The sequence below is a fragment of the Carassius auratus genome, unplaced genomic scaffold (assembly GCF_003368295.1).
Source record: "Carassius auratus strain Wakin unplaced genomic scaffold, ASM336829v1 scaf_tig00216929, whole genome shotgun sequence".
NCBI classification, from domain to species: domain Eukaryota; kingdom Metazoa; phylum Chordata; class Actinopteri; order Cypriniformes; family Cyprinidae; genus Carassius; species Carassius auratus.
Window position 1 is genome coordinate 1 of NW_020528801.1, and position 26,541 is coordinate 26,541.

Below are 26,541 nucleotides of genomic sequence, written 5' to 3' on the forward strand. Positions count from 1 at the left end.
AGAAGGAAGCAGATTTCCCTTGATGAGGTTCGTCAGGAGAACATCCAGAGAGGCTGGTGATGATACATCAGACCACGTCTCATTATCCTTAAAGTTTACAGGAAGACGACATTCATCCAATCCATCAAGAATGAACAAGACTTTGAATTGATTTCTTCTTGTAAGGTTCAGTCCTTTTGTCTCTGGGAAAAACTGAGTTATAAGGTCCATCAAACTTAGTTTTTCTTTCTTCTTTAAGTTCATCTCTCTAAATGGAAGAGGAAATATGAAGCTGATATCTTGATTTTCTTTTCCTTCGGCCCAATCCAGAACAAACTTCTGCACAGAGACTGATTTTCCGATGCCAGCAACTCCTTTTGTGAGTACAGTTCTGATCTGCTTGTCTTGTTCAGGTGCTTCAAACAAATGTTTGCACTCAACCTGTATCTCCTGTGAATCATGATGTCTGGAAGCAACTTCAATCTGTCTCACCTCATGTTCAGTATTGACCTGTTCACTACAACCCTGAGTGATATAGAGATCTGTGTAGATGTTCTTCAGAAGTGTAGAGTCTCCTTGCTTTGCAATTCCTTCAAACACACATTGATACTTCTTCTTTAGGCTACACTTTAGCTGATGAATGAAGACCAGCTCATCTAAACAGAAACAAAATACAGATATTATTTAATTATATTGTCTCTCACATTTTTAAGTGACAATCTAACACATGATCACGAGTCTCTTACCTTCTAGAGTCTCAGCAGCTTCATCTTGCTTCATCTCTCTCAGGAAGTAGAGCGTGAGATCAAGAGCTGCTTCTTTCATACTGCATCTGTTCTCATTAAAGTCCTTCACAAAGTACCGAATGTCCTCTTTTTGTAATATTTTCTTAAACTTTTCCAGTTCTTTCTTCAGAAATGTTATTATTTTGCCCTCAAGGTGCTACAAAAAAAGAAGAGAATGAGAGAAAAAAATCCTATATTTGGTGAAAATTATTTATTCAGTAATTAAAAATATTCATCAAAAATCAAGTTGAGACAAGCATTACTTTGTTGTAAATATTAATAAAAATAGGCTTTCTTATTTTATAGGTTCTTAAAAAGAAAATTTGAAATAAAGGTTCTGTCACACTCTTATTCAATAACATTTGTTTATTATAATTATTAAATGTTCTTAAAAATGTGTTTTATTACCTGGAAGATCTGCAGGAGACTCTCTGTAAAATGATTGCGGTTCCTGTGAGACTGTAAATCTGGATCTAATGTTTCATACTGAAGCCTGATAGTAAATAAAATAAATCAAAATACTGCATTTTTCTGATAATTATTCACTGACACTTTCTGACACAGTCTGGGTTTAAAGAAAAATAAGAAACTCATCAAATACCGTTTGGTTCGTGATGTTGTTTCTTCACTGAATTTCGGTGGTTTATCCTTTGAACGGTCACTCTTCACAGACACAGAGGTGGACACATGTGAGTCTGATCTTACACTAATGACACAAAGAGCAAAACACTTTACTACAGGAGCTCCTTCAGTCTCATTTAAAGAGCTTCACTGTTGAGGATTGTAATGAAGCACAGTATAGACATGCATTTGTCCATCTATGACTATGGATAGATGGAAAGACATTCATGTTTGGCTGCATGATCTATTTTTCATGGTTAATTTATACTTCCTTGTGTCTGCTTGTGTGATTGTGTTACTGGAAAGAAGCTCCAAACGGAGTTCAATAAAGAGGAAATCAGTCATTTATTGTTTTATTTCATTCATTTCTCTCACAAGCATCTTAGTGGAGAAATAAGCCAACATAACATTATAATGTCAAAGATAATAAATACCTAGATGTTTTTTTCCTCACTGAAGTTTGGTATTTGACCCTTTGACCGGTCCCTCTTCACAGACACATGTGAGCCTGATCTTACATTAATGACACAAAGAGAGAAGAGAAACTTCTTTTTCATTTTTGACTAAAATGGAGAACAGAAGTGTCAATGCTACACAGTTCTGTTAGCGTACTTCAATTTAAGGGAACATATGATGCTATTTTAAAAATTCACCACTTTGTTTATTGGGTGTAATAATAATAACAACAGTAACAATGTCGTTGTAATAATTACCGTATCTGTTGGACTCAGAGTCCAAGTCTGAGCTGAACCTTTCAGAGATAAGATTTTATTTTGCAACTCTCTAATCTTTCAGATACAATCTCATAAAGTTATAATTTTTCTTCTTCACTGTAACAACTTTATGTCCTGAAGTGTCAACATAAAATACAGTTATTTAGGTGTGGTTTATTGTATTTTATGCATAGTGTATTTAGGTGTGTTTTATTGTATTTTATGCGTTGTGTATTTAGGTGTGTTTTATTGTATTTTATGTACAGTGTATTTAGGCTAGGTTTATTTTATTTTATTTTATGTAAAGTGTATTTAGGTGTGGTTTATTGTATTTTATGTACAGTGTATTTAGGTGTGGTTTATTGTATTTTATATATAGTGTATTTAGGTGTGTATATCTGATGTTGTACACAGGAAGCTGGGAGAAAATGAACTTCAGCTTCATAAAGCGTGCTGTACACAAGCTAACCTTTGGGTCGTACGGCTCAGGAACGGAGTTATTAATAAATCTTAAACACTGAATCCAAACAAAGAGGGTTTGCTTTCTCATCCAAACACACAGCGTCTCCACAACATGAAGACAACACTACAACTCACTGAAGCCTCGTCTTCTCTTTGTGTAAACCTTTGAACAGCATTACGTTAATAATTTACTTTGTGATGCAGACATTTGTGAAATTAATATCTGGACTTCAGTCAAGGCATTTTAATCATTTCTGGATCAGTGTTCTCTGTTAGACAGAATAAATCACTTTACAGGAGACTGTGACCTTTGTAACTTTGAATATCTTACACAAACAGATATATTGCACACTTAAGGAAAATGATTGTCTGACAATAAATGTATGACTTAAAACCAAGATCACTGATGTGGAATGATTTACTTTAGTATCTACAGACCCAGTGCTGAAGAGCTACTGTAAAGTGACTAAATTATGATTATGATTTTTAGTTCTAAAATATTTTAATCTATTGGCTACTTTTTTTTAATTTCAATGTTTTTTTTAATTAGGAAGTTATGAAGCTCTGAAGTTCTGTAAAGCATTTATAAATACAAAAAGTTTGTAAAAGGGATAGTTCACCCAAAAATGAAAATTCTGTCATAATTTACATCATCTAGTTGCTTTCTTAAATTGAACATAAAATATATTTTGAAGATTGCTGGTAATCAAACAGTTGGTGGTTCCCATTGACTTCCATAGTATTTTTTAGTTTTTTTTCCTCGACATGAGGGTGAGTACATTTTGGGTGAACTATGCCTTTAAGGTTTTGTTTCTTCCAGCAATCCTCTGAAAGTGCAGCGGTGTTTAAAATGATTCTCTGAAAACAGACTCAGTCTTACCTCTGTTTGTGTGAAAGACTCATCTTTCCTCTCTTCTCTGACATACTGCAGATGAACAGCTCAACACTGAGATTTTTGTGTCTCTGAAGACGATCAGATGCTCATCATGACCTGGACATGACAATGAGATCAAGATCATGAGAGTTAAGAGAAACAAATGTTTCTGCTTCTCTGTGTTTAGTTTCTTCGGCGACAGACAGGTGTAAGTTATAACTGAACAAATCCCGCTTCATCCAGCTCTGAAATGCGTTCATCATTCTCCTAAATAAGTGTAATGGTGAAAGTATTCAGACTTACTTGCAGTAGTTCAGACGATCTTGTGCTGCAGGAACAGAATCCAGAAGTCTTTCAAACACTTCCGGTTTGTGATCGCTGTTAAACACCTGTGCGATCTTCACGATTGATGTTTGTCACCTGACACGACTTCATCTTGGAGAAAATCAAAGTCCAGTTAACAACAGATCTAGTGCATCAGCGCCACCAAATGGACAGGAATGTGAAGCACAAACACACCTGCTTTCTCCTTCTTCTTCCTTCTAACAGCAGATCCCAAACTAAAACAGTGCACTAGCGCCACCTGCTGTTTCTTCACATTCTCCCTCTCAATCTGCTCCATTCACCTCCTTCTGATACATTTGACTACTCTGAAGGGTTAATGAATAATGACAGATAAATCATATCAAATAATCCAAGACAAACATATCAGTCTGAAAGGTAATGATTATATGCTATATAACAGAATTATATGCAGTCCTATTTTTATTTGAAGAAACGTAATTACATTTCTTTCATTACAGCAATAGTCTATGAATTCAGATTGAAGGATTTCATTCAGTTATTCTGTAGGTTATGATGAATAATTAAGATATTTGAAATGTATGATTCACAAAACCCCTTATGGCAAAACTAAAATCAAGGACCGTGACGTCGCCCGGCATGGCGCAGCCGGGGCCCCACCCTGGAGCCAGGCCCGGGGTTGGGGCTCGTATGCGAGCGCCTGGTGGCCGGGCCTTCCCCCATGGGGTCCGGCCGTGCCCAGCCCGAAGGAGTGACGTGGGGCCGCCCTCCTGTGGGCTCACCACCTGCAGGAGGGAGTATAAGGGGCCGGTGCATAGTGAATCGGGCGACAGTCGTTCGGTGAGGCCATGGAGAAAGACTATCGGTTGGCCTCGAAGAGATTCTGGCAAACTGTTCGACGCCTCAGGAGGGGGAAGCAGTGCCCTACCAACACTGTTTACAGTAGAGATGGGCACCTGTTGACCTCAACTGGGGATATCGTCGGGCGGTGGAAGGAATACTTCGAGGATCTCCTCAATCCCACCGACTTGTGTTCCGTTGAGGAAGCAGTGGCTGGGGACTCGGAGGAGCACTCGTCCATCACCCGGGCTGAAGTCATCGAGGTAGTTAAAAGCTCCTCGGTGGCAAGGCACCGGGGGTGGATGAGATCCGCCCTGAGTACCTCAAGTCTCTGGATGTTGTGGGGCTGTCTTGGCTGACACGCCTCTGCAACATCGCATGGCGGTTGGGGACAGTACCTCTGGACTGGCAGACCGGGGTGGTGGTCCCTCTTTTCAAGAAGGGGGACCGGAGAGTGTGTTCCAACTATAGGGGGATCACACTTCTCAGCCTCCCTGGGAAAGTCTATGCCAGGGTACTGGAGAGGAGAATTCGGCCGATAGTGGAACCTCGGATTCAGGAGGAACAGTGTGGTTTTCGTCCCGGTCGTGGAACACTGGACCAGCTCTATACCCTTTCCAGGGTGCTGGAGGGTTCATGGGAGTTTGGCCAACCAGTCCACATGTGTTTTGTGGACTTGGAGAAGGCATTCGACCGTGTTCCTCGTGACATCCTGTGGAGGGTGCACCGGGAGTATGGGGTCGACGGCTCCCTACTTAGGGCTGTTCGGTCCCTGTACGACCGGAGCAAGAGCTTGGTTCGCATTGCCGGCAGTAAGTCAGACCTGTTCCCGGTGCATGTTGGACTCCGGCAGGGCTGCCCTTTGTCACCGGTTCTGTTTATAATTTTTATGGACAGAATTTCTAGGCGCAGCCAAGGCCCGGAGAGTGTCCGGTTTGGGGACCATACGATTTCATCGCTGCTTTTTGCGGATGATGTTGTCGTGTTGGCATCCTCAGACCAGGACCTTCAGCGTGCACTGGGACGGTTTGCAGCCGAGTGTGAATTGGCTGGGATGAGAATCAGCACCTCCAAGTCCGAGGCCATGGTTCTCAGTCGGAAAAGGGTGGATTGCCCACTTCAGGTTGGTGGAGAGTTCCTGCCTCAAGTGGAGGAGTTCAGGTATCTTGGGGTCTTGTTCACGAGTGAGGGAAGGATGGAACGTGAGATTGACAGACGGATCGGTGCAGCTTCTGCAGTAATGCGGTCGCTGTACCGGTCTGTCGTGGTGGAGAAGGAGCTGAGCTGTAAGGCAAAGCTCTCGATTTACCGGTCAATCTACGTTCCTACTCTCACCTATGGTCATGAGCTGTGGGTCATGACCGAAAGGACAAGATCCCGGATACAGGCGGCTGAAATGAGCTTTCTCCGTCGGGTGGCTGGGCGCTCCCTTAGAGATAGGGTGAGAAGCTCGGTCACTCGGGAGGAGCTCAGAGTAGAGCCATTGCTCCTCCACATCGAGAGGAGCCAGCTGAGGTGGCTCGGGCATCTATTTCGGATGCCTCCTGGACGCCTTCCCAGGGAGGTGTTCCAGGCACGTCTCACCGGGAGGAGGCCCCGGGGAAGACCTAGGACACGCTGGAGGGACTATGTCTCCAGGCTGGCCTGGGAACGCCTCGGGGTCCCCCCGGAAGAGCTGGAAGAAGTGGCTAGGGAGAGGGAAGTCTGGGCGTCTCTGCTTAGACTGTTGCCCCCGCGACCCGGCCCCGGATAAGCGGAAGATGATGGATGGATGGATGGATGATTCATTGAATTAATTCAGAACTCAATTAATTATAAAGAACTTTCAGTTTCTACATACAAATAGAAAATGTCCAGTTATTTTTATCTTATAATCTGAATTTATCATCTCTGGTTGCCGTGATGTAGATATATGTGCTTTTAGACAGAGACATTGCTGGATCTGATGAAGAGAAACCCCAGGAACACAGAAGAAAGATCTTGTTTGAGACTCGATTCTCAATCATTAGACTGTAAAAAGTGAGAGAGATGAGAGAGATCGACCTTTATCTGTTCTCACATGGACAGATATTCGATGAGTATGGCAGAAATTTATAATAAGCTGTCAAAGTCTTGTTTTGCAGTTGTTTTGACATGAATTTGAACAAATTAATTCAAACCACACACACAATTTCACTTCTTTTATTACACAACTTCAATGGATGTGTCTTCATTAGACAAACATATTGAGGGTGGTTCTGCGCTGAATGACTTGGTTTTAAACCTGTCTTGTTATCGCTGCTGTACGTCAGTAATCATCCAGCACTCGTGCGTCTCATCGAGTAATGGCTCTGTTTACTAACCTGAGCGTAGATTTACTGTGGTGTAATACATTTCACATAATTACTCTGTGATTACTGACTCTAGTTAAGTCAGAATCAATTCAAATGTCACAATTTATTATCAGTCAGGTAAATATGTATTATACCAATTACAGAGCCAATTCAGAGATATCAAATCAATAGAAAACATCACTTTCTCAAAGACAGATCAAAGAGTGAGTATGGAGTGTATATGAACACACTACGAGCTCATCTGGATACAGAAGGACCCGGATCTTCTTACAACATTTCCTTAAGTACTTCAGGCCAAAGCAAACACTGATGCATTGATCACGTGATCATTTACATCTTTTTGGGGACAGATGGTAACTCACATTAAAGACCCTGGGACCTGACACACACTCTACAGTGAGCAGAATATCTCTAAACTCTTAGGATCTGTATTTACCTTCTTTATATTAACTGTAAGATTGAGATCATTGTAGCAGTCGCCCTGAGAGAATTCAGATCATACCAGACACGACTGTGAATATTACTTCATTCATGAAGAACATCATAATACTATCATACAAATGTTGTATGTGTTTAAACAGAACTTGAAAGATGAGATTTTGTGTTATAATAAAAGCGACAAAGCACAAAGCGCATCACAATTATTGAGTGGCTGGTGAACTACAAATAAACGAATGTACTTGAAAACTTATATTTCTTCTAACTAAGCATTAATAGCAGCAATCAAACGGCTTATGAATAGTCACAATATTTTACCTCAGAAAAGACAAGAATACATGTTTTTTTTTTTTACAAATTTATTCATGAAGTATGTTGGGTTGTGTTTTTACTTATGTGTTTTTTGTATTTCTATGTGATATCTTGTGTTTGTTATAAGATGCTACTATGCTAACTGTCACTTGTGTATAGAATCAGTTTAGTCTCAAATATAATTCACGCAAAAAACACGATTCACACATGCATAGACAATTTCACATGCATGAAACCTAATTCACGTACACAAAAAAAATTAATGTGCGTGAAAAAAATATATATTCACAAAAAGCAATTCACATGCGCAAAATAAAATTATATATTTATAAAATACGTTTCACAAATGCAAAAAACTATTTGTAGATATACAACTGTGCACAAAAACCTTTGAATGTTTAAAATGTACGAGTGTCTGAATGTACGAATCGTCATTTACTACGAATCCACTCGGATTTGAGGGTGTGTGTTTTTGAGACTTTCTTGGCAGAGCTCTCTTCCCACGTGGGTCTGTCGTACTCTTTAGCCAATCAGATGCGAGCTAACCATTCAACCAATCATATCATAAGCCACTGAGTGCATTCAAGGAGCACGATTCTGCGCACCTTTTGCGCAATATGGATTAATTAGAATGGAAATTCAGCCTTTACATCAGTAATCGAGCATGGCGAATGAAGAACGGGAAGCACGGGTAAGAGTTTAGTTTATTTCATAAAAGTCTGAGTTTACACATTTTATCGTTTACACATTCATTCAAGACAGTTTTTCTAGTTAGAAAACTAGTTAGAAAAAAATACAGTTGTAACAGGACAGTTACAGTAATTATAAATTAAACTGCAATCAGGATAGTAAAAAGAAAGACCTGTAAAGACAAAAGTAACATTTTGAGAGTTGTAAAATTATAATTCTAAATAATCTTGTTTTATAAATTGATGTCTGTTAGGTCAGTATGTACTTTCTTACAGTAATACATTTTAAAACATGTAGCCTAGTAATTGTTAACCACTACGTTGAAGCAATGTAGTTCGATCAAGATAAACAACATCAGATATTTAGAAATGTTGTTTAATTTGTAACTATGTCATAGTGGTTCTCAACCTTTTTTTCCACTGGGCCGCAGTATGGTCCAAGTCCAAGTGCAAGCGGATTGCACAGGTTCGAGTACCAATGGGCTTCTTCACACTGCCTCCAATGTGCAATTGTGCTTTTGAAGCCTACTGACCGCGCGGTCATAAAAAAATGGGATGTACGCTTTCGTCCTCTCAGAGCCTCCTCACGCACTCTCCCATGACGATGATTACGTCACGCCTACCTAGCGGTCCATAACGGTCTCCCCACGGACGCGGAAATTTTAACATATGGCTTAAGATGTAGTCTGTAAGACGCGCACGGGAGCATGACTTGACCCGACATTGCAGAAAATGTGCATTCACAAATGTAGCCTATGTTGATCTAAATATGGAAAGCACATTCAAATTTAATAATATAATGTTTTCTCCAGATATGTTTTGCCACATTTCTTCAATTAAGGATGATTGCTATGTAATATATGGTGTTCCCATTTGCCTGAACTTCAAGTAAAATGCGGGGCAAACCGAAAAACCAGCACTCTCCTTCACTACTGATACTGCGATTATTATTTTTTCTACGTGTTTATTCGCTGGCATTTTTCACATTTCTTTTTTTTTTCTCCCTTAAAAACAAATTTGTCCATTATGATGCTCAATTTTACCGAACTAATGGCTGTTGATTGAATTCTGCCAAAGTGGGCGCTTGTATGTGTTCGTTAAATGAGTAATGTTATGTGAGTAGGTCTGCCCTTATGAAAATTAACCATGGTTTTACTACAAATAAAACCAAAAAACCATGGTTACTATAGTTAAACTATGGTAACCACAAATTAACCATGGTTTTACTAAATTAACCATAGTTTAACCATGGTATTTGTAGTAAATCTGTGGTTATACAAATGGTAGTCAACACGCCAAAAAACCATGGGTTACTACAGTTTTACTATAATAAAACCATGGTTATTTTTCGTAAGGGTGATCATATCTGAAAATAATATATGAAACACAAAATAATTTAACATTAAAAAAACATTAGGCTATAGCTTATATTTCTTAAGTAAATGTTTAAATGAATGTAAAAAATAATAATAATTGTAGAACTGAAAAAAAAAATGTAATTGTGTTCAGCATGGTGGGACGCATTTGAATTCGTGACGGGCCGCGGGTTGAGATGATGCTGCTGCTAGCTCCATGGTCATTTAATAGGCCTAGCATATTGTTTCTTATACGCGGCTGAAAATAACAGTGCTTTCTGTTACTGAGCCTGTGTCTGTCACTCGTCCTCTTAAAAGTGGAAGCTTGTGCGTAGCTTTGTTGCATTATATTGAAACTTTGTTGATGTTCTTTGTTCATGACTCTTTATATGGCGCTAAAAGACAGCTTTGTTGCGTTTTTTTAAGTGGGGATTGGGGGTGCGCCAACCCGGTTTGGGGCATAGAAGGGGGTGCACAGGAAAAAAAGTTTGGGAACCGCTGCACTATAACATAACGGTTATGGAAATTAGAACGACAGTACATTGAATTAAATTGCAATGAAGTTACAAACGATCCACATCATTAAAGATAATAAGCTCCGAAATATTTAAAATAAATAAAAACGAGGATCGATCTGAAACTTTTCAAGTGCGACAATAAATAACCTACACACGATCCACATCATAATTAAGTTGCAAAGAGCATAGGCTCAAACATAAAATAAAATGAAAGAGGATGCATCTGGAACTTTTCGAGTGCAGCGCAAAAGTCGCTCAGCCTGCAGCGAGAGAGAGATTTCCTCAAGATTTTTTATTTGCTCATTTTCTTTCTCTATTCTCTTCGTCTCTGTTGCCTCCAAATCCTCACTCTCTCTTGACCCCTCTCCTCTTGACTAACAACTTTATCATAAGATGTCCGAGTTGACAGTTTCTCTGATTTCAGACAGTTAAGTATATTTATAATATATATTATGGAATGAATGAAACAAGTTGGCACGCATATTAGCCTGCAGTACATAAAAGAAGAACAGTGCGTTGAAGACAGCATCTGTCTTCTACGTTTCCATCGAAAACGAATACATTATAGTTTTTTTTTTTTTTTTTTTAATAAAAGCGATTACAAAGGAAATGTTTACTGTTCATGTTTTTTTATTGTATGGAAATATCCCATAAAAAAAAAAAAAAAACGCCATTAAATTTTTCCTCTCACACTTTGGGAATCCCTGAACTAAACGATCATGAATTCGCTGAAGAATATACTGCTTTAGATATTCCTAAATTGTAAGAAGAGAAAGATGCATTTCAATGTACAGAGAATATTTTTACAAATTAAACAACGTTTCTAAATATCTGATGTTGTTTATCTTAATCGAACTACTTCGAATTGCTTCAACGTAGTGGTTAACAATACATATGTTTTAAAATGTATTACTGTAAGAAAGTACACACTGACCTAACAGACATCAATTTATAAAACAAGATTATTTAGAATTATAATTTCACAACTCTCAAAATGTTACTTTTGTCTTTACAGCTCTTTCTTTTTACTATCCTGATTGCAGTTTAATTTATAATTACTGTAACTGTCCTGTAACAACTGTATTTTGATTGAATGTGTAAACGATAAAATGTGTAAACTCAGACTTTTATGAAATAAACTAAACTCTTACCCGTCCTTCCCGTTCTTCAGCTCTGCCAGGAAAGTCTCAAAAACACACACTCAAATCCGAGTGGATTCGTAGTAAATGACGATTCGTACATTCAGACACTCGTAAATTTTAAACATTCAAAGGTTTTTGTGCACAGTTGTATATCTACAAATTGTTTTTTGCATTTGTGAAACTTATTTTATAAATATATAATTTTATTTTGCGCATGTGAATTGCTTTTTGTGAATATATATATTTTTTCACGCACGTGAATTTTTTTTTGTGTGTACGTGAATTAGGGTTCATGCATGTGAAATTGTCTACGCATGTGTGAATCGTGTTTTTTGGGTGAATTATATTTGAGACTAAACTGCTTCCATACTTGTGGGATTAATAAAGTTGTTAACTTGTGCTGGATCTGAAGATGATCTACACTGAATGTGTTTAGTGTGTTTGTGTCGTAGATGAAACAGTGTGGCTCCTCTGTGTAGCTGTAATAAAAGTCTTGTCACACTCAAAGCACATATGATCTCACCAGTGTGTATCTTCTGATGAACTTTTAAACTTTGAAGATGTGGAAAAACTCTCTCCACACAAAGAACATGAATGTGGTTCCTACTTTGAATGAACTTTCAGGTGACTCTTCAGGTGTGAAGCTCTTAAAAATGTTTTTTCACACAGATCACATGGGTGCAGGTTCTCTCAAGTGTGGATGTTCACGTGTTTCTTAAAATTCCCGTTGTGTGTGAAACTCTTCCCGCACTGATCACATTTGTAAGGTTTCTCTCCAGTGTGAATCCTCTCGTGTGATTTCAGGTCTCCTGACCGACTGAATTTCTTGTCGCAGTGTGAACACTTGTACGGTTTCTCTCCAGTGTGAATCCTCTCGTGTGATTTCAGGTCTCCTGACCGAATGAATCTCTTGTCGCAGTGTGAACACTTGTAAGGTTTCTCTCCAGTGTGGATCCTCTGGTGCAGTTTTAAATGTTGAGTTGTAGTAAAAGTCTTCTCACACTCAAAGCACATATGATCTCTCACACCAGTGTGTATCTTCTGAAAAGCTCTTTCCACATAAAGAACATGAATGTGGTTTCTCTTTTGAATGAACTTTCAGGTTATTCTTCAGGTGTGAAGCTCTTACAAATGTTTTTCCTCATTGATCACATTCATGCAGTTTCTCTCTGGTGTGGATGTTCTCGTGATTCCTCAGACTTCCTAAATCTGTGAAGCTCTTCTCGCACTGATCACATGTGAACGGTTTCTCTCCAGTGTGGATCCTCATGTGAACACTGAGAGTAAAGTTGTTTGACAAACTCTTTCCACACTGAGTGCAGGTGCAACTTTTCTTGTTTCTTCTTCTCAGTAAAGAAACTTTCGGTCTGTGAGCGAGTGTTTTTGCTGGTTTTGCCGTGATGATGTTTCTGCTCTTCACTCTCCTCCATCAGATCTGAAATGGAAGTAAAAGCGTTACAATATAAATAAATAAAATATAAATCAGAGAAATGTGAGTGAAAGCAGACTATGCAAAATTATGACCATTTTTATAAAATGAGGTACAACGATCTACATTAAAAAAAATATGGACACAAACCCATGTTTCTGTAGTGAGAACTATTCGATGTTTGATTTTTTTTAATGAAGTTAATTTTGAAAAATGTTTTGGGGCATTTTTTTGTTTGTTAAATTTTAATTTTTGTTTTTTAAAGTAATGACCAAGCGGCCAGTGGCAGACAGTAAGCTGATCATATATGTTTGATAAATTTATCCTTCTCAAATAATCACGACTTGCCTAAAATATAATCTATAGATATACTAAAACAGTTCAAGCATATAACAATGTTTAAACGTTAAACCTAGATAAATGTGTGCTATATCCAATAGTTTGTGCAGAGAGTGGAAGCTATGTGCGCTTCGCAGGACATGGAGGCGCCAGCGCGATCACTTGCATGAAATTACTTGAGAGTAATTCATTTGTAACTGTAAAGGGTCTACTTTTATTTTTGCTCACTCACAATATCAACAAAATGTTGTGCTTTTATAAAATAAAGAAAACAAACATGAAGCGCTTTCTGCCGTCTGGTCTTGAAAAGAAGTGCTTCACACAAATTAACCGAAACTCAGCGAAAACAGGCCTCACAGACATAAATATATCTATAGAAAGCTTTAATATAGTACTTAATGAAATAAAACATATTGAAAACAAAAACTTTTTTATTTTGATCATAATCCGTATAGAATCATGTTTAATGAGGAATATGGCAAGCACTGCTCATGAACAATTGGCTCATTGTTTGTCGTGGTAATCAAAGCAAAACTATTTCAAAATACAGCTTTTCCTAAAGCATTGGGAACTTTTAATAAGTCCCCACACTCCAACTTCTCCTTGATGCTCTGCATGGTCAACTGTCACCTGTACGCTAATGCGTGTGTTAGGGATGTTCTTTTGGTTATTTTTCCTAACCGACAAGCGACGTTCTTAACAGATTATTAACTGTTAACCGACAAGATTATTTTAAATTTGAACTTAATTAAATTAGAAAGGATACATGTCTGTGACCCATTCAAAATACTAACATTTTTATTGTGAATGTGCACAAATAAGGGCAAACCGTTTACAATTACGATTTTCTTTTTGACTAAATTGAGAAGTTGCTTCCACAGTTCCACTGAAAACAAAAAACAAAAAAACAAATCAAGTGATTGTGCTGGGGCAGCATGCACACACAGTTACTTTGGCAATGCAGTCTCTTCATTATCATAATAAAATACATAAACACTGCACAGTTTAAATATGTAGTAAAATCTGTGCCATTAAGTGTTATCACTGTACCACCGTGATGTTATGCAAAACATTTTGTTTTACGTAGATATTTGAATGTGAGTGAAGTACATAATAAATACAAATACTTTGCAAATACGGAAACATTTGATTTTGTGTCGAATGAGAGAACCAATGTTGGTTTCAGTTTCATTTTGGCTTAAATTAATTTGTTTTGGCTTGTTGTCTGTATTGCTATAGCTTCTTATATTTTTAATTCTTGTTCTTTTCTAAATACTGTTAATTGAAAGGATTGTTGTGGAGTGAGGGGAACTAAAATAGCCTAGCTATGTAAACTGTAATCCGGTACTGATTCCAAATTACATGACAAAAATTATAGTTAGTAACATAATCCATTACATTACACATTTTAGGTAATCTAATCAGACTGCTTTTAGATTACTTTTGACCTAACTTGATTTAAATAGGATAAAATTCTACCATATTGACATAAAAATACAAAGAGTAATTTTTTTATTTTTAGGAAACAAATCAAAGAAACAAATAAACTAATTATCTTTCTAACATTCTGTATGTTGCTCAAAAACAAAATATATATTGTGTCAAGTGTTTTTTTTTTGTTTTGTTTTTTATTTAAAAATAACACATTTTTTAAAAACAAAAAATACGAGTTCACATATTGCACCTAAACACGCTTGGAAAACGTAATTAGAACTAGCTACTAAATTAGTTAAAAATGCCTATCCATTATACAGCTATGATTCGCGAACCCCAAACTGCCTCAAATGATTCGCGATCCCCAAACTGACTCAAATGATTTGCGATCCCGCTACGAACTCCCGAACTGATTCAAATGATTCGCGATCCCCAAACTGACTAAAATGATTCGCGATGCGCTCCGAACTCTCGAACTGATTCAAATGATTCGCGATCCCCAAACCGACTCAAATGATTCGCGAACCCGCTTACGAACTCCCGAGTTGATTCAAATGATTCGCGATCCCGCCCCGAACTCCCGACCTGACTCAAATGATTCGCGAACCCGCTCCGAACTCTCGAATTGATTCAAATGATTCGCGATCCCCAAACTGACTCAACTGATTCGCGAGCCCGCTTTGAACTCCCGAACTGACTCAAATGATTCGCGATCCCGCTTCGAACTCCCAAACTGACTCAAATGATTCGCGATCCCCAAACTGACTCAAATGATTCGCGATCCCGCTCCGAACTCTTAAACTGACTCAAATGATTCGCAAACCCGCTCCGAACTCCCGAAATTACTCAAATGATTCGCAATCATTTCAGAGCTGTAACAACAATACCGTGAAACCGTGATATGTTTGCTTAAGTTATCATACCATCAAAATCTCATACCTGCCCATGCCTAATAAATATATATATTCCATTTGTTGTTATTAACATGAATTGCATTAAACATTACATTACATCAAGGTTTCCCAAACTAGGGTTTGTGACTTTAATAAAAAGCTAATTAATTCAATCATATAAAAATGATACATTAAAATAAATTTTAAAACCAATCAAAATAAAAATCTTACTAAAAGTTTAACATTTCATTTGTTTACCTGCATGTCATGTGGACATAACCAACATCAGAGAATCATGAACATGCAAATGTGATAATTATTAAAATATATATTTTTTTAAATCTCAGGGGTACTTCAAGTAAATATATTTGGTGAAAGAGGATCAGATGACAAAAGTTTGTGAATTTGTGCGTAATGTAATGTAATGTAATTACAAGTACTTATTTTTTTAAATCTGATAATATAATCCAGATTACATATAATCAGTTACTACCCAGCTCTGTGGTGTGCTTATTTTAAGCAATCTGGCAACCATATGCACGATGTTACTCCTCATTACAGAAGCAGGTTGTAATTTGTAATTTGGAAATGGTGGAATAACTATTAGGAATTTCACTGTTATAATATTTTTCTATGTTTCACTAGTTTTCATATTATAGACAGACTGAGTGCAAAAGTCTTTGGTGTTATTTTATATAATAAAAAGCTTAATAAATCAGCACATTACATGAAATTAAATAAACCATGTGTATGAGTCCACATTCTGTTGCTTTGTGTTTACTGGTGAAAGAGCAATACCTGAAACACGAAAGTGCATTTCTCAAAGAACAACAAACATTACAATTATAATTTAGAGCAAAAATAATTCTGATGGGTTTAGCCATTATACAACCTGACTAAAATTATTTTCAAGCTTGAGAAGCAGCTCTCAGATCACTTCTGCTGTGGTCATGGGTGTGCTGATGAGGATCTTGTTCAAGATTGTTCTCCATAAACAGCTGGAGAAGGTCCACAGCAGCACGAGAGCTTCTGAACTCTTCCTTGTAGTAGACGAGACTAAGCTCTGTCTTCAGTTTACTCTCACTGAGCTCTGGATAGACCTTCAAAGTCCTGCTCAGTGCATCTTCAGGAAACACCATTGTGTCCTGTTCAAACCTGTCTGCTTGAAGCACAGTGACACTAACAAGGTGTTTGTGAAGGAGAACTGGTCCATGGTGTGTGAGAGTATGGTATCACAGACCTAGAGACTGAAGGAGGAAAACAAACATCTAGTGATGACAAAATGACAATTTCAGCTGCAACAATTAAACATGACCAGTTTTAAGTTATAAAGGAAGATCAGTTTCAGTGTTTGGATACATAATTTATCAGAAATTCATACACATGGACAACACATTCTGAGTAAATAAGTGAAGTTTCATGAATTTCTGCTGCTCATAGAGCTAACAGAGATGAAGGCTGTAATACTAATGTTGTCCACTAGAGGAAATCACACAACAAACTCTTTTAGATCACAATTTAAAGACTGTAAAAATGGTAAACACTTCAATTTTAGTAAAAATGCATAGAAATATTAATCTCCAAAATATATTATTATAATATTATATTACTATCTCAAAAATACATACTACCATTAATATTTTTATAACCTAATGATATTGAAAAATGCCAACTATGAATGAATATATGTCCAGTTGAAGGAAAGGGAATATTAAATTTTAAAATTTTTAATGTATTAAATGGAATAATTTTTCTAAAAAGATTCTTATTTGAAAAGAGACATGGCCATTGTATAAATGTATATTTTACTAATCTTCATATCTATAAGAGTGAGCGGTCAAAAATAAATAAATAAAATATTTGCAAATAATTTAGCTGTATTGTCTAATTGACCTTCTATGGGTAATTGTAAATGTCTTCTCATGCCTTTGATGACTTTACAATATGTTTTCTTCAATATTTCAGTAACTTTAAGATATAATCCTCCCATTAATCCCACACACATCTATCAAAGCGTGTCTACAGATATAAACAAGTTACATTTACCACTTTTTTATCTTCTTTTTTTTATCAGCTGGAACTGCTGGATGCTCCTCTTAATGTGAACTGAACAAGATGTAATAACAAGCAAAAACAATGGTAAGCACAACATTACTTTAAAAGAAAGTGCCAGCATTGCTTCATTCACTGTTGTTAAGAACAACCCACAGTGGCTCATTTTCTCATCAGATTTGTCTCGTCTCCCTGTTTTACTGCCAGTTGACAGACAATGTTTCTCCCTAAGTCAAGACTGAATATACGGGTAAGCGTCAAACATCTTGAGAGAGGGGCCATTAATGTCAATGAAAAGTACTGCAGAGAGGCTCCTGACTTGAAGGCCATTCCTTGCATCTGTGGCAGTGGCATTGAGGACAGAGAAGCCTCTTTCACATTCAGAAGAACTTGCCAGGTATGTTTTGCTAGCAGTCAACAACTTTTTGAGGACCTGCCCATTCTGATCATTGTTGAGCTTCCAATTTCTGAAGTCCTCAACTGCCTCCCTACTTGGTACTTCAAGCATCTTTGCCAGGTCGTGGATCTCTTTCTTCCCAAAGAGAATAAGAGACTCCCTGGATTTTGGCCAGTTTAGGGGATCCAGTGGTGTTATAATCTTTGTAAGATTTGTGTCAGGCATTCGTGAAGAGAGGCTGTCGATGATGGCTTGGAGGAATAGGAATCTATTTACATTTTCCTTGCTTGAACGTAAGGGCACTTGTTTGAATTCTCCTACTTTAACAGCTTCCGCTGCTTTCTCCATTGACTTCCCTGGGGTGATCTTGAAAGCCTTCAACACCTCAATTGTCATCTTTATTTCTCGTGTGGCCTCCATAAGAGAAGTGCTTTTGTTCTGAAAAATTAAAAAAAGACAAATCTAAACTAGATAAACTTTGAAGTTGGCTTGAAAAAGTTTGAAGTATATAGATAGATAGATAGATAGATAGATAGATAGATAGATAGATAGATAGATAGATAGATAGATAGATAGATAGATTTGACATATTCCTCAATTTAATGGTCTTGTTCACACTTAATCTGAAGAAAAACACTGTATCTACCTGAAGTTTTAGGGACAGACTGTGAAGTTCACGTAGCACATCTTTAATGGTTGCCAGGTCATTAACAAAGCCAGTGCATGTGAGGCGATTCAGAAGGCCACTGAATTTTTTTCTTTCTATATCAGAGCGAGATCCATCTTCAGCTCCTTTTTTTCATTTGTGCAACCAGAGCAGGGAAGTCTCTCCAAACAGCTTGTAAAGTCACAAAACTACTTGCTACCCAGCGGATGGTAAAAATGTGACCAATCTTAAGTAAGCAGATGTTAACTTGAGAAGCTGCCTCTGAAAGTTGACTGGCATTCTTTGGGGATTGATGGTACAGTGTATACAGCTTTGAAATAAATATCTCAAAGTGATTGCAACCTGTGACTGACTTTAGTGCATCACTTACTGATAACTCAAGCCTGTGAGCAGACAGTGGATACTCTCCAGCAAAGGATAGTCTTTTTTCAGTCTTGTGATAAGACCACTCTGTCTTCCCGTCATCACAGATGCCCCATCTGTTGTTATGCAAATCAGATGAGACTTGAGGTATGCATCATCCAGGTCAGCTTTCAGGAGACTCTTTTTGAGAGCTTTGTATATGGCATCAGCAGTTGTTCCTTCCTCCAGCTCAATCAAATCCAAAAACATGTTTTCTGTCTCACCTTCTCCTGTCACATCTCCTCTGAGGTATAGGATGAGGTAGCTTCTCCCAAATGCAGTGCTTTCATCTACTGTAAGACAGATCCAAGAACCAGCACTTTTAATTGTTGAGACCATTTTTTTCCTCATTTTATTGGCAATGTGTGTTATTATATTAATGCAAGAGTGATCAGATTTGTGACAAGAGACGGTTTTTACTCCATTCATTTCTTGTAACTCAAACAATCCATACATTTTTGAGAAGGCTAACTAATAAATATTACATACCAATCTGATGTTTCAAAGTGTTTTCCTTACATATTTTTTTCTGATTAAGTGTCTTAAGCCTGGGACACACCAAGTCACTTTTAAAGAGCAGAAATTAAAATAAAAATCCAGAAGAATCTTGAAATTAAAATAATAATAATAATAATAAACAGGCTTACCCTTCAAAAAAGTCAGTGATGGCTCTTCTCTTCTTTCCCTTGTCCATATCTGAAAATAATGTAAGATGTAAGTTGTAATATTATATTTGTTGTCATTACTGCGAATATATTTAAGAAAGCACTATATGATAATCATGCTACTTATTAAGGTTATTATTAATGGTGATAAACTTTGAACAGTGCACATGTAGGTATTTTATTTCATTTAACTAATTTATCTTGAATGTAGTTACACAACCCTTTCATATTTTCAAGCGGAAGTTGTCATAGTTGGGTAAACTTCTATAGTGGTGAATGAGAGACTACATTAAATATATGTTTTGTCACAATAGTGTTTCTACAAGAGGGAAAAATAGAAAGAATTTGATACGATTACGATGCTGATGACCATTAATCAATTTTGATCTCTTGATTCACTATCAATTCACATGAATAGGCCTACTCTACTTTTCTTGGGTTAAATTCAGTATTTTTATTGCATTAATATTCACTTGTGTGCTTATACTAGTATCTTTTTAAAATGTATAATTTGAAACTAAATATTTATTCAAATGCTAAACCTAAAAATAAGTAAGCAGTTATGACCTGCAATACTCTTTTGAGCAACTAGACTACCGTATTTTCCGGACTATATGTTTTTTTCATAGTTTGGCTGGTCCTGCCACTTATAGTCAGGTGCGACTTATTTATCAAAATTAATTTGACATGAACCAAGAGAAATGAACTAAGAGAAAACATTACCATTGCCAGAGGGCGCTGGTTTTTTCCTCATCATGACGTATTTTTGGACTCATAGTAAGTAAACAAATGCCACATAATTACTTCAATTTGCATCTTTGCATTGAATTTAAAACCCTTTTCTCCATATAACCTTAAATACTACACTAATTTTATTAGGCTATACATAATAACGGAAAATAGGATACAATTCATAACAAAAAACGGTTGATCTGCATGTTTGTCTTCGGTGTAATAATCCATGCATGTGTGTCTCACGCACAATTTGTGAGAATTAGCAACCCTGCTTTGTCATCTTTGATACAAAAAAAGCCTTCACCTGAGTAACATTTTCATCAGTAACAATGTCCTTAATTAAATTAACACTGTTTATGAGCAGTTATGGCTATAGATTTAAAATTATTTGTTTAATTTAGAATGGATGCAATGCTAGCTTTTTCCCAGAATTACGTTAGATGGCTAATTACAACTAACAATCCAATAGTGAGCTAGCATCATAAGATAAAAAAACAACAACTATTGACAGACCAAGATTATAATAAAAGTGACTGTCCGATTCTAGGATAAACACTTATTCAGTAGCAGTAAATTAGGTGTACTAAACAATCATAAAACAAAGAAATATTATCTTACCGTCATCGTGAGGTAAAATAATGAGGAAGGATCACTCTGTCAGCCAATCACACAGCGACGTCGCTCCCGCAGTCTGTAAATTACTTCAGAAAACAGCGTGTGGCGCACTTGAGCGTATTTTCAGAAGCACATCTAATTTGAAGGAGCTTTTTATGGGAGCGGCAGCGCAATACTTTGATTAAAAAAATAGATAGGGCTATGTCATTTTAGTTTTAATGAAAAACCAGGGGACCCCCCCCCCCCCCCAAAGTCATCTTTTTGGGCCTTATGGGGGGTTCCTTGATGCTTATGGGGGGTCCCGGACCTCCCCAGCCCCACCTCAATTCGAACACTGGACATATCTATCTGCACTGAATCCCCTGAAAGCAGAAGTGAACGTGTATGTGTGTCTCTGAATGAACTCCTTTTGTGGAAGCGATCTTCAACACAACAACGAGCAGAAACACGACAACTAAACTCTAAACATTCACAGCATTTTATTATAATAGTGTCCTCATTATAATGTTATGCACTGTAAAACCGAACAGTGAAATTAATCAAATGAAATTAGTTAATTGCACTCAAATAATAATGAAAGTTCATTGGACTTAATTTAAATAAGTTCTGTAAACTCAAAATTATTGTAGTAAGGTGAACTTAAAATTATTGCGTTTTCAAGTTCCCAGCATGCTTTGCATCAGAAATCAAGGAAAATAAATATATAAATTAAATGTTATTTTGTGTTTTTAAGTTAGTACTTAAATGTTGTTTTATGTCAGAACTTAGAAAGGTTTCTATTATATTGTTTTTGTAGTGTTACCGTTGTGGTGAAGAGTAGAGCCTGTGGTTAGGTTTAGGATGGACAACAATAAACTGTATTTGAGGGTATTTCCCACATTAAATGAGTTGAAAAATAAAGAAAATTTTGAGTGAAGCACTCTCTAATTACAAGTTGAGAAATATCAATATTTATAAGATAACTGAGATAATTTAAGGCAACTGGAAATGTAATTTTTAATGTAATGTAATTTTTAAAATTAAGAGTTCTGTGATCTTATTAGGGTTTAAAGTGTATGGTAACAGACACTTAAAAATATATATTTTATTGAACTAAAAAATATTAAGTTAATTTGACTTGATCGATGTAATCTGTTTCAACAATTTTTTTGAGTTAAGTGAACTTGCCGGGTTTACAGTGTGTGTATGACAGTCCCAGTCATAGTGTTTGTCCTGCTCACTATCTGAAAAAATAAATACTAAATCATGAAAAAAATCATACTAATATGCTGATTTGCTGCTCAAGCATCAAAGTTCATTAAGTTCATTTTAGTTTCATTTGGTCACATGGTTTCATTTAGATTCATTAATAAAACTAAATGGCCATTGCTTGGATTTAATTTCTATCCAAATTAAATCCTAAATGACACACTAAACACTGTGCATACTGTAATCTAGATAGTCACCTGTCTGGTGTATGAATATTATAAGATTATTTTATCAACATCTGAGTCTGAGCTCTCCGTTGTGAGGAAAGCTGACAGTTGACTCATGAAGTGTTTGTCTGTTTAAGTCGAGCATTATCCAGAGAAGATCTTGACTTCACTGATGATTAGCTGTTGTTCTTACACCCTCACCAGAGAAAACATCTGGACTCAGACAACTAGACTCCAAGATCAACAAGCAGAAAACAGAGATGATAACACTGAACACCTCAAACCCCTCATCAATTAAAGTAGAGGAGCAGACCTCTGTAGAAATGAGGAGTTTGTAGACCTGGGCTTCATCATTAGACATGATGGAGGACAGACAATGACATCAAGAGATGCATTAGCAAGAGCAGAAACAGATTTATTACACTGAACAATATGTGGAGGTCCAACACTAGAATGACTCTGTATCAGAGCTGTGTCCTTTCCACCTTACTTTACAGATCTGATTGTTAGAGAACGACAGAAGCACTTTACCTAACTATCAACTTTCCACATGATGAACCTCCAGAATCCTGCAGATCTTCTGCCCCAAAACATCTCTGACCAACAACTACTCATGCGGTGCAATTAAGAAAGTACAGCACCTTTAGAAATATATTAACCGAGAAAAATAAAAATAAATAAAAACACCGACTTCTTTTACCTGCTGTACATATAATGGGAACATTTCTGTCATTATGCATGAGCTATTTATGCTTTATGTTTCATGTCTACAAGTTAGCCTGTATTTAAAACAGTTTAATAATAGCCTACTTAAAACAGACAAGTAAACTTTTAACTTGTTTTTAACTGTATATTTTATTTACATGAAAATATAAAAGTGTTAAAACGAGTAAATGTGTTTGAGTATTTAGAGGAGAGTGAAAGACACAAATGCTGTTAACTTGTGAAAATGTTTAGTTGATTTGATGAAGGAGAGACTCCATCCATAGAACAAAGACTATATACTGGATATATGTACATTAACAACAGACACACAACTAAATAGAAAGTAAAACAGAATACTGTATATAAAACATGAGATACGTTTCACACAGTGTAGATATGCTTTCTATCTTTTGACACATTTAAGTGCTGCACTTGACAATCACAATCACATCTGAATCATTATGAATGAGTTTAATAGAAATATTATTAAACTGAAGAGCCAGACAGACTCATCTGAGCTTCTTCCTCCTCTGTTCCAGCTTTACATTAAACACAATGATCATCTGCTTGAATACTAAAGCAACATTAATCATTCAATATCATGTTTCTAACACACATGCTGCATTATTTGATTGTAAAGTCTGAGTCTCTTCACCTGTATGGATCACATTTACACATTTATCACACATTTATTTCTCCTCATAGACACAGTAGTGAAGCTCTTCTGTTGGTCTTCAGCTGATGTTTACTGCTCCCCTCAAGAACACTTCACTTTATGATACACAGCTTTTATCAGCTTCTGGGGATTGAACTCAATGAGGTATTTCTTGTGATCGATGGGACTTTTGGTGATGGATCTCTATCAGAGACTTTTGGTGATAGAACCGAAGAGAAGATAATCAGAGTTCAGTGAAACAAATTAACAATTGGTTACTATACTTCAGTCACATTTTAATAAATGACAAGGAACAAACACAAATGTGATTTAGTCTTAAAACACAAATCTTTCAGTTAAATGTGTCACTAGTTAAAGCTGTTTGTCTCTAGTTTAAACATGTTTGTATTGGTCTCAGTAAATAAGTGAAATGATTGCACAGCTCGCTGGAATACTGGATTCTGATTGGTCAGTCGTGACATTCGGAGGTGTGTTATTCATTAGGTGTGTGTCATTAGCAGCAGAATAACACACAGTCATACGGTATTTGAGTCGGCCGTTTCTTTGACTTCTCTCGTATCACAGCACCGCGCTCTCACTCGTTTCATTCAAACACAACTGCTATTAGCTTGTGCCTCAGTTACTGACTGGATTTACCCTCAAACCAAACCGCAGGAGATTCCTGTTAATAGTAGACTTGAGGAGACATTGTTCAAAGTGTGTCTTGTTGTTCAAGTTGTTGCTAACTGAGCAGAAGTGTTGAGCTGAATCTAAATTGTGTCTAATTCTTCACTTGTGTGTCAAGAAAGCATATAATAAGTGTGATAATGCAGATGCAGCCGGATGTTATCACAGAATAAGTCTCTTCAGGAGGACACAAGTCCTGATCACCCTGTCGGGTTTATTCTGTGATAACAAGCGGCTGGAGCTACATTATCTCTTACAGAAAGTAAGTGTAAAGTAATGTGACGTGTTGCTTGTCAAAGTAAAAACACACAAGAGACAGAGACATTGATCATGTGATGCTGGACGACTGTGAGCTGAAGCTGAATCTGCTCTGATTTTACCAGCGTTTTCCTACAATCTGAACAAATCTATTTCAAACTCTAATGATTCACTATTACTGATCTCATTAATAAAGCAGCTGTTGCTGTAGAAAGCTGTGACAGTCTGCTTTTCTTCTCTTTCCTCCTTTGTGTTCAACATTTTTATCAACTTTACATTTCATTCTGACACAAACCCTTTGAAATAAAGCTTGATGATCATTTGATCAACTCTTTTTACTATGATTTGAAAGTATATATTTGTTCACATATCAGAGGTAAATTAATCTCTTTAATATCACAAAGTGAAGTTTACTCACCTCAGTTCACAGTTTGAGTCTCGTAGCACATCAATGAGCTTCTGCTTTGAGTCTCCAATCATATTGCGTCTCAGATTAATCTCTTTTAGAAACTGCAGAGCTTTTGTGTTTGTCAAAGACTGAGTTAAAGAAGAAACATCTGTAATGTCACAGTCATGAAGACTAGAAAGAGACAAACAGAGGAAGAGAGATCATCTTACAAACAAATCATTAAGATGAAGAATCTTTCACAAATATAATGTGAACACATTCATCATGAGATATTGAGTACAAAGTGTTTTGTTGAACTCTTATGTGCTGTTCGTTTGGGGAGGACACTCGTGCTGTTTGGGCTCTCCAGAGAACACAGACAACAAAACGACATTTTGTTACAAAATGTGTCATTTATTAATGTTTTTACTCTACAATTATGTAGTTTTTTTGAAGGATTTATGATATTTTGTAAATGTATAAAATGTATTAATTAAAAATATATTTAAATAGTTTTTTATATAAAAAGAGCTTTTTATGTAAAATTCAATTTATAAAAGACCCTCATTCCTAATTGTGATTAATGTGGATAACATGGCGTGTGTGTTTCCTCCATCGTGGATGTGCTGGAGTCTCCTCTTCAGACTGTGTGTGTTTTCTGTGTTGTGACAGACATTTTGACTAATTATGTAACATCATTTATACGAGAGTTTAATCATTCTGCATTGTGCACTTCACTTTTGTGTATTTTGTGGTCTGAATTGTGGTGGATTTATTGATTTTATTTGATAAATTAAGAAAAAGTGTTGATTTGATCATTTCCTCATTCATTTCAATGTGGGTCTCCAGAGAGAGGATTTTTTTCACACTAACACACAACCAGATATCAAACCAATATAATTTTCTATTTGTAGATCTACCAAGTGTTGACAACCGTACAAAGTCTCATGTCATTTAGATAAAGGGAATATTTGTTTTTATTTCAGCAAACATCATTTGGGGTCTCAAAAGACCTTGAACAGCACATAAGAGTTAAACAAAGTGATTTTCATCATTTTGATTCTTGTCTGTGAATGTTACTGACCTCAATCTCTCCAGTTTACAGCGTGAATCCTTCAGTACGTCACATAAGTGATTCACTCCTGTGTTTTTTATTTGATTCCAGCTCAGGTTCAGTTCTCTCAGGTGTGATGGGTTTGATTTCAGAGCTGAAGTCAGGATGAGACACTGTTTCTCTGTAATACTGCAATAACGCAGACTGAAGACAGAAAGAGAAAACACAATGAATCAGACACGTTATGTTCATGTGTGAGTAATTCATCATGTGTTAACAACATACAGTGCAATAATTAAAACACTGCCAAAAACCTTATCATATGACCATAAACAAAAACAGAAGAAAAAAGATGAACAAAGTAGACACAGGATGAACTACAGAACT

At 36.6% G+C, this 26,541-nt stretch overlaps 2 long non-coding RNA genes across 2 annotated transcripts; both read right to left on the reverse strand.

The window, feature by feature from the left end:
• Window positions 1-888: 888 nt before the first annotated feature.
• Window positions 889-4,098, reverse strand: LOC113099369 (uncharacterized). The gene is made up of 6 exons (XR_003289394.1): window positions 3,954-4,098; window positions 3,738-3,869; window positions 3,441-3,551; window positions 1,366-1,470; window positions 1,173-1,257; window positions 889-921 (listed from the first exon to the last, which is right to left on the reverse strand). It is a non-coding gene; the product is annotated as an uncharacterized LOC113099369 (long non-coding RNA).
• A 19,644-nt stretch (window positions 4,099-23,742) lies between these two features.
• LOC113099370 (uncharacterized) lies at window positions 23,743-26,234 on the reverse strand. Its single transcript, XR_003289395.1, has 3 exons — window positions 26,185-26,234; window positions 25,131-25,292; window positions 23,743-23,981 (listed from the first exon to the last, which is right to left on the reverse strand). It is a non-coding gene; the product is annotated as an uncharacterized LOC113099370 (long non-coding RNA).
• Between the last annotated feature and the right edge of the window lie 307 nt (window positions 26,235-26,541).